Below are 9,520 nucleotides of genomic sequence, written 5' to 3' on the forward strand. Positions count from 1 at the left end.
GTTTCATCGCCTATGACTATGATCGATAAAAATTGTCAGTCAACTCGTAACGCGTAAGCAGTTCCTCATGATGGTCCTTCGTTGCTCAAATGCACCTGTGTTAGGCGGTGAAGAACTCAGCGGGCACACACCTTTGAGGACGCCAGCTAGTGGAGCAGTCCAGATGAGCAGCGAGATTTTTGATTGTGATCCGTCGATGACCAGGAATGAGGGTGTCCGGACGTTCTAACAAGGCAGGCCGACCGGCTTGCGGGAGCAGGACAGATCTTCGCGACCTTGTAGCAATGATGACAGAACCCTCGCCCAACGACACACCGTGCTTTTGTTCACTGCTAGATCCCCGTAAACATTCTACAAGAGCCTATGGATATCTGCGTTGCCTTGGTTTTCTGCAAAAATAAACTCAGTGTAAGCTTTCTGCTTGGAGCGTACCTCCATTACTGACGCCATATTGAAGACTACGTTTAACGCTGCTACCCATCGAGACTTCATAAAATTACAATGGCTGATGCGGGAATATTCCACGAGGTCACAAAACCTGAATTAGCCGAGAAGAAAAGTGTTGCATTAGTTGTTGAGTTCCCTCCGTATATGTTGTTTCTCATAAGGTTCAGTCTTAGAGCCCTCACATTAATTATGGCCCCTAGCCAATTCTTTATCGCCAGTCTTCGAAATGACAAATTATATGCCATTCAGAACTTGTATGTTAGACTTTTCCTCCCAGTATATGTCAGAAATATAACGGCCAAGTTCATACAAGAATTTACAGTATTATTTTTTTGGGTTTATGGCTTGCCGATAAATTTAAATGCTAGGGAAGTTCAAGAGCCTTAACAAATCTTTATTTGCAATGTGGATTTTCTATGACATAGGTGACATAAAAAAGAAACTGTACGTGCTTCGCTTACTTTCATTTCGTAATGTTACACGAGGTCATTCTTTAGGGAAGCTAATCGATTCAAGATTTTCCATGTCCCAAATCGTGTAACATCACTTATTTGTGGTGAGAACTCAAGAACGTCCTGTACAGGCCTGTTCAAAGAACTGGGGATGCTAACTACAGCTTCACAACGTATTCATCAAATGGTTCAAATGGCTCTGAGCACTATGGGACTTAACTTCTGAGGTCATCAGTCCCCTAGAACTTAGAACTAATTAAACCTAACTAACCTAAGGACATCACATCCATCCATGCCCGAGACAGGATTCGAACCAGCGACCGTAGCGGTCGCGCGGTTCCAGACTGTAGCGCCTAGAACCGCTCGGCCACCCCTGCCGGCCGTATTCGTCCTTTAACAAAATTTGTCATAAATAATATATCTCTCACCTCCATGAACCGTGGACCATGCCGTTGGTGGGCCTCACCGATACAGATAGTCATACCGTAGGTGCAACCACAATGAATGGAGGGGTAACAGTTGAGAGGCCAGACAAACGTGTGGTTCCCGAAGAAAGGCAGCAGCCTTTTCAGTTGTTGCAGGGGCAACAGTTTGGATGGTTGACTGACGTGGCCTTGTAAAATCAACCAAAACGGTCATGTTCTGTTGGTACTGCGAACAGCTGAAAGCAAGGAGAAACTACAGCCGTAATTTTTCACGAGGGCATACATCTCTACTGTATGGTTAAATGATGATTCCGTCCTCTAGGGCGAAATATTACTGAGGCAAAATAGTCTCCCGTTCGGATATCTGGGCGAGGACTACTCTGGAGGATGTCGTTATCAGGAGTTACAAAATTGGTATTGTAAGGATCGGAGCGTGGAATGTCAGATCTCTTAATATACATGGATACTCTGCAAATCACATTTAAGTGCGTGGTAGAGGGTTCATCAAACCACCTTCACAATTCTCTATTATTCCAATCTCGTATAGCGCAAGGCAAGAATGAACACCTATATCTTTCCGTACGAGCTCTGATTTCCCTTTTTTATCGTGGTGATCTTTCCTCCCTATGTAGGTCGATGTCAACAAAATATTTTCGCATTCGGAGGAGAAAGTTGGTGATCGGAATTTCGTGAGAAGATTCCGTCGCAACGAAAAACGCCTTTCTTTTAATGATGTCCAACCCAAATCCTCTATCATTTCAGTGATACTCTCTCCCATATTTCGCAGTAATACAAAACGTGCCGCCTTTCTTTGAACTTTTTCGATGTACTCCGTCGCTCCTATCTGGTAAGGATCCCACACCGCGCAGCAGTATTCTAAAAGATGACGGACAAGCGTAGTGTAGGCAGTCTCCTTAGTAGGTCTGTTACATTTTCTAAGTTTCCTGCCAATAAAACGCAGTCTTTGGTTAGCCTTCCCCACAACATTTTATATGTGTTCTTTCCAATTTAAGTTGTTCGTAATTTTAATACGTAGGTATTTAGTTGAATTTACGGGTTTTAGATTAGACTGCTTTATCGTGTAACCGAAGTTTGACGAGTTCCTTTTAGCACTCATGTGGATGACCTCACACTTTTCGTTTATTAGGGTCAACTGTCACTTTTCACACCAATCAGATATTTTTTCTAAATCTTTTGCAGTTTATTTTGATCTTCTGATGACTTTATTAGTCGATAAACGACAGCGTCATCTGCAAACAACCGAAACGGTTGCTCAGATTGTCTCCCAAATCTTTTATATAGATATGGAACAGCAAAGGGGCTATAACACTACCTTGGGGAACGCCAGAAATGACTTCTGTTTTACTCGATGACTTTCCGACAGTTACTACGAACTGTGACCTCTCTGACAGGAAATCGCAAATCCAGTCACATAACTGAGACGATATTCCACAAACACGCAATTTCTCTATGAGCCGCTTGTGTGGTACAGTGTCAAAAGCCTTCCGGTAATCCAGAAATACGGAATCGATCTGAAGTTCCTTGTCAATAGCACTCAACACTTCATGTGAATAAAGAGCTAGTTGTGTTTCACAGGAACGATGTTTTCTAAACCCATGTTGACTGTGTGTCAGTAGACCGTTTTCTTCGAGGTAATTTATAATGTTCGAACACAATATATGTTCCAAAATCCTGCTGCATGTCGACGTTAACGATATGGGCCTGTAATTTAGTGGATTACTCCTACAACCTTTCTTGAATATTGGTGTGACCTGTGCAACTTTCCATTCTTTTGGTACGGATTTTTCGTCGAGCGAACGATTGTATATGATTGTTAAGTATGGAGCTAATGCAGCCTTTGAAAGGAACCTATTTGGTATACAGTCTGGACCAGAAGTTTTGCTTTTATTAGGTGATTAAAGTTGCTTCACTACTCCGAGGATATTTACATCTACGTTACTCATGTTGGCAGCTGTTCTCGATTCGAATTCTGGAATATTTACTTCGTCTTCTGTTGTGAAGGCATTTCGGAAGCCTGTGTTTAGTTGCTCTGCTTTGGAGGCACTATCTCCATTGCTATCGCGCAGAGAAGGCATTGATTGTTTCTTGCCGCTAACATGCTTCACATACGATCAGAATCTCTTTGGATTTTCTGCCAGGTTTCGGTACAAAGTTTCGTTGTGGAATCTGTTATAAGCATCTCGCATTGAAGTCCGCAATAAATTTCGAGCTTCTGTAAAAAATCGCCAATCTTGGGGATTTTGCGTCTGCTTAAATTTGGCATGTTTGTTTCGTTGTTTCTGCAACAGTGTTCTAACCCGTTTTGTGTACCAAGGAGGATCAGCTCCGTCATTTGTTAAATTTATTTGGAATAAATCTCTCAATTGCTGCCGATACTATTTCTTTGAATGTATACCACATCTGGTCTACTCTTACATTAGTAATTTGGAATGATTACAGATTGTCTCTCAGGAAGCCGTCAAGTGAATTTTTATCTGCTTTTTTGAATAGGTATTTTTTTCGTTTATTTTTCGAGTATTTGGGGATTACAATATTCAATCTCGCTACGACAACCCTGTGTTCACTAATCCCTGAATCGGTTTTGATGCTCGTTACTAACTCAAGATTATTTGTTGCTAAAGTGCGTTTTCACAACCTTTGGAGAAAAGAGAACCATCTGTATGAATATCAGGAGCTCAGATGGATAACCAGTCCTAAGAAAAGAAGGGAAAGCAGAAAGGTGGAATGAGTATATAGAGGGTCTATGTACTTGAGGGCAATATTATGGAAATGGAAGAGGACGTAGATGAAGTGAAATGGGGGATATGATACTGAATGGGGAATCTGTCAGAGCACCGAAAAACCAAAGTCAAAACAAGGCCCCGGGTGTTAGAACTGCGGATGTCCTTGGGAGAGCCAGCCATGACAAAACTCCTCTACCATATGAGGAGCAAGATGCATGAGAAAGACGAAATACGCTCAGACTTCCATAAGAATATAATAATTCCCATCCCAAGGAAAGCGGGTGTTGAAAGGTGTGAAAATCACCGAACTATCACTTTAGTAAGTCACGGCTGCAAAATACTAACACTAATTCTTTGCAGACGAACGGAAAACCTGGTAGAACCCCCCCCCCCCCCCCCCCCCCCCTGGAGGAAGATCAGCTCGGATTCCGTAGAAATGTTGGAACACGCGGGCAATACTGACCCTACGACTTATCTTAGAAGAAAGATTACGGAAAGGCAAACCTACATTTCTAGCATTTGTAGACGTAGAGAAAATTTTGACAATGTTGATTGGAATACTCTATTTGAAATTCTGAAGGTGGCAGCGGTAAAATACAGGGAGCGAAAGGCTATTTACAATTTGTACCGAAACCAGATGGCAGTTATAAGAGTCGAGGGACATGAATGGAAAGTAGTGGTTGAGAAAGGAGTGAGACAGGGTGGTAGGCTATTCCAGATGTCATTCAACATGTGTATTGAACAAGCAGTAAAGGAAACAAAACAAAAAGTTGGAGTAGGAATTGAAATCCATAGAGAAGAAATAAAAACTTTGAGGTTTTCCGATGACATTATAATTCTGTCAGGGCCAGAAAATGACCTTGAAGAGCACTGAACAGGATGGACAGTGTCTTGAAAGGAGGATATAAGATGAACATCAACAAAAGCAATACGAGGATAACGGAATGTAGTCGAATTAAATCGGGTGATGCTGCGGGAATTAGAATAGGAAATGAGACGCTTAAAGTAGTAGATGAGTTTTGCTATTTGGGGAGCAAAATAACTGATGATGGTCGAAGTAGAGGGGATTTAAAATGTAGAGTGGCAATGGCAAGGAAAGCGTTTCTGAAGAAGAGACATTTGGTAACATCGAGTATAGATTTAAGTGTCAGGAAGTCGTTTCTGTAAGTATTTGTATGGAGTGTAGCCATGTATGGAAGTGAAACTTGGACGATAAATAGTTTAGACGAGAAGAGAATAGAAGCTTTAGAAATGTGGTGCAACAGAAGATTGCTGAATATTAGCTGTAGATGGATAGATCACGTAATTATTGAGGACGTACTAAATGGAATTGGGGAGAAGAATAATTTGTGACACAACATGACTAGAAGAAGGCATCGGTTGGTAGGTCACGTTCTGAGACATCAAGGGATCACCAACTTAGTATTGGAGGGAAGCGTGGAGGATAAAAATCGTAGAGAGAGTCCAAGAGATGTACACATTAAGCAGATTAAGAAGGATGTAGGTTGCAGTAGTTACTGCAAGATGAAGAAGCTTGCACAGGATAGAGTAGCATGGAGAGGTGCATCAAACCAGTCTCTGGACTGAAGAGCACAACACCACAACGCACAAAATGTATCTATTTTTCATACCAACAACTCAGCTCGTGGAAAAAATACTACTAATAAAAATAACCTTCATGAAGGTTTGAAGTCATTTATTTCGGTCTGCCAAGCTGTCCATTATCAAGGAACACACATTTTAATAAAATTCTAGCAGCCATATGAAGTTTCGTTATTAATAAACCTCAGTTTAAGATGTTGCTAAATGACTTATTGGTGACCAACTTCGTTTACTTCATTGACGAATTCCTTAGTATAACTGATTGATGTATATATTACTAACAATGTCAAAAAACGTGAATTTTATGTAAAATCTGACTCCTTCAGTGCATTAATGTGATCAATGTAAACTACCCACCAACCGATTTTCTATTTGATGACACATTTCTGCAATAGCCTGAGAATATCATATACCCTTCAGTGTATTGTATTGGGTTGGTGCATAGGTTCGTAGCGTTTTTCTGTAAGCTTAACAGATACCACAATATGGACTTTAGTCACCAATAATGTATTCTCCTTCATTATTTACAACAATCTGGCAATGCTGGGGTAACTTTTCGATTCCGCCACTGTAGAAAGCACTTGGTTTTGAGGCGAAGAACACTTCGGAGCGCCTTTTCACGCGGAAAGGAAGTTCCTTGAAGGTTGTTCGATAGAGAACAGAAGAGGCAAAAATCTGAGGGCACAAGATCAGTTGAATAAGGTGGGTGCGGAATAACTTCCTATCAATTCACTTGGCACACCATTTTCTAGCGTCAACCACTCCACTCACAAACTCCAAATAACAAAAAACAACATGTAAACTCAAATAGCAAAAGTGAACTACGACTAAAAAATGACACTCGATAAGTAAACCCATTGCAATCGAAATACCATCATGCAAAACAGAAACGCTACGAACTTATGCCAAAACTAATAGATTTATATGTTTTATGACAAGCTTGTTATCACCACTTATCACTACTTTTCTCGTATTCATGAGCACTATTTCGCTGAAAAATCAGTGGGACACAGATTGGGTAACCTCTTTCTTTTTTTAATTTTTCTTTTTGTAAATGTGTACTATACATTCTTGTTTTATGAAATGTTTGTCATCTTTGAGGATCTTCCCACCATAGATCTATCCAACAGAAAATGCATCTAATCTGACTTCGTCCTTGTGGCTTGCGGCGATTACTGCAGCTCTTCTTTGGATATGCTCGGTGTCCTCTCTCGGAGAGAATTTCTTGGATGATCCACGAACAGCAAATTTGTACATTTCTCTACATTTGGAGCCAGTTCTTCGTCACCTCAATAAATTAATGTTTTGTTAGGATGTATCTCGAAATATGTAGCCTACAATTTTTGTAGTATAACACTTCATCAAAAACAACTTCTTCGTCTACGACAAACAATGCGTTTAATATGTAGAATGTGTACAGTAGTCGCCCTGTCACACTACCGTTGGGTTCACTCCAAATCAGCTCTGTGGCTACGAGTCCCTGGCAACCCGCTTCCGTCTGACAATGAACCTCACAGCAAGTAGCGAGTCTGGCTCTATACCTCATGCAAATGAATGCTCTTTAATATGCGTTACTGCGGTACAAAATGAAAAAAAATTCGAAAGGCCAAGATTCTACTTGTTTCATTTTTGACGGAAATCCGTTTCCTCATAACTATAATTTTCTTCAGAACACTTTAAATACATTACTTCAAAAATGCCTCTGAGCACTATGGGACTTAACATCTATGGTCATCAGTCCCCTAGAACTTAGAACTACTTAAACCTAACTAAACTAAGGACAGCACACAACACCCAGTCATCACGAGGCAGAGAAAACCCCTGACCCCGCCGGGAATCGAACCCGGGAACCCGGGCGCGGGAAGCGAGAACGCTACCGCACGACCACGAGCTGCGGACTACATTATTTCATCTTATGATTAGTTTTCAGTTTAAATTATGCAGTGGCTGACTATTTCTACATACAAGAAATTTCTGCAGTAATAGCTACAGAATGTCTTGAATTTCACTCACAGCAGACATTTGTTTTTCTTGTTCCCTACCCAGCTTTTGCGGTTTCCTTTCAAGGACTGTTTGTTCGAACATGTATAGTTCTTGCCGCTGTCTACTCAAGTTGAATAACGGTTGGAATACATTTTATTATTATTATTATTATATTTTCTCACATATCAGTAGTCTTGTGATGGTACTGTAAGTAAGACAACGCACAATGACGCGCCATGCGCAGTGTCACTACGAAGCGGTGGGTGTTGAGAGGAATCAGTGCACCTATGCACCGTGCTATGCATGAAACATTATTCTCATATTTTAATTTTTTCTTTCAGTTCCCCATCGTTCTCTCTGTGTATGTATATATATACATAAAGTGCCAGTGGAAGGCTGCATCCCAGACGTAATCGTCTTGTTGACGGACTTTAAATTCAGGTGAGAGGAGTTTGGCATTTTGATGCTTTCTGTAGCGTTTTCATGAAGGTTCTGAATTGGTTTAATTATGACAGGATTAATATTGTATGATTTTAAAGCTTTTCACAAACTGCGTAAATGATACTGTCATAGGATTCCCCTATGTCTACAAATACTAATTGAAGGGCCTGGTTTCGAATATTTTGTTTTCTAGTATTTGTTGCAAAGAAAATGTATATGATGTACAGTGAATCTTCGTACTCGGAAGCCAGCTTGTTCTTCGGCCTCCATTTTCTTAAATTCTGCCTCTAAAAACGTTAATAAACCTTCCATGGAGTCTACAATATATATTAGTCACAGTTCCTCCTTTAGAATTGTTAAACTCATCTCTTTTTTTTCTTTCGCACGATCTGTTGTTATAAATCCTACTTTCCAGTCTTCTGAGATGACTTCTCTATTTAAAAATTTTTCAAAAAGGTTTCTAAAAAGTTCACATAATTTATGTGTACCATATTTCAACCGTTTCCTCTGATTCCTGTAGCTGTCCCATTATTTCAAATTTTGATTGAAGCTTTTCCTATTTCTGTGTCCAAAGAAATGCCTCCATTATTTTCTTTTAATTCTGATTCGTTATTAATTGTATCCAAAAGTTCTTCCCTATTTTCTGTCAACGATTCTTTAAAATAAATTACGTAAATTTGTTGCGTTTCTTTAGAATTTCTCTTTAATGTTTTCTATAACCTCCATGCTTCTGAAGGCGTTTTCCTCTAGTGAAATCTTCACCTTTACTACAAGTCTTTTCCCAAGCCTTGTTTTTTTGCTTCTGTCCCCTTTTTTTATAATTTTTGTTTCTTGCACTCTTACTTCTATCTTCGGCTGAATATTTTATGTAATTAGCCATTTTAAATATTTCTTTTTTCTTTACTTATACCTCTTTCTCTACATCTGAATCAGAATAATGTAATTACTTTGTCCCTTTTCATTTAATTTCGATATCTAGAGCTTTTTTGTTTGACTCAGGTGACGTATTAAGGCTAATTTATTCTGTAATTTCTGTATTAGCATATTCTGTATTAGTAAATTTTTCATCCAACCTTTTTCTGTATAAATACAATGTACTCTCATTTTGTAGACTATTTACGTTGTACTTTGGAATCTTAATTTCAGTTTTAAAGTCTTCCTCATTGTTAACAATTTTTTATTCGCTTGTTATATCTACAGATGCAAATACAATTTTGGGGTTAACCAGATGATGGTCAGCACAGGTCGCTCCTCTGTACACTCTGGCGTTTTGTGTTTCTATAGTTCTTTCTTGGTTAGTTGTCATGAAATCAGCTACTGATTTTAATTGATGCATATCCTTGTACCACAAACATTTATATTTTTCTTTATGTAGATAAAAAAATCCTTGTAGCATCTCCAGCAACAATGCTTTCTCTTATGTCTT

This window comes from Schistocerca americana, chromosome 3 (genome assembly GCF_021461395.2).
Source record: "Schistocerca americana isolate TAMUIC-IGC-003095 chromosome 3, iqSchAmer2.1, whole genome shotgun sequence".
Classification (NCBI taxonomy): Eukaryota; Metazoa; Arthropoda; class Insecta; order Orthoptera; family Acrididae; genus Schistocerca; species Schistocerca americana.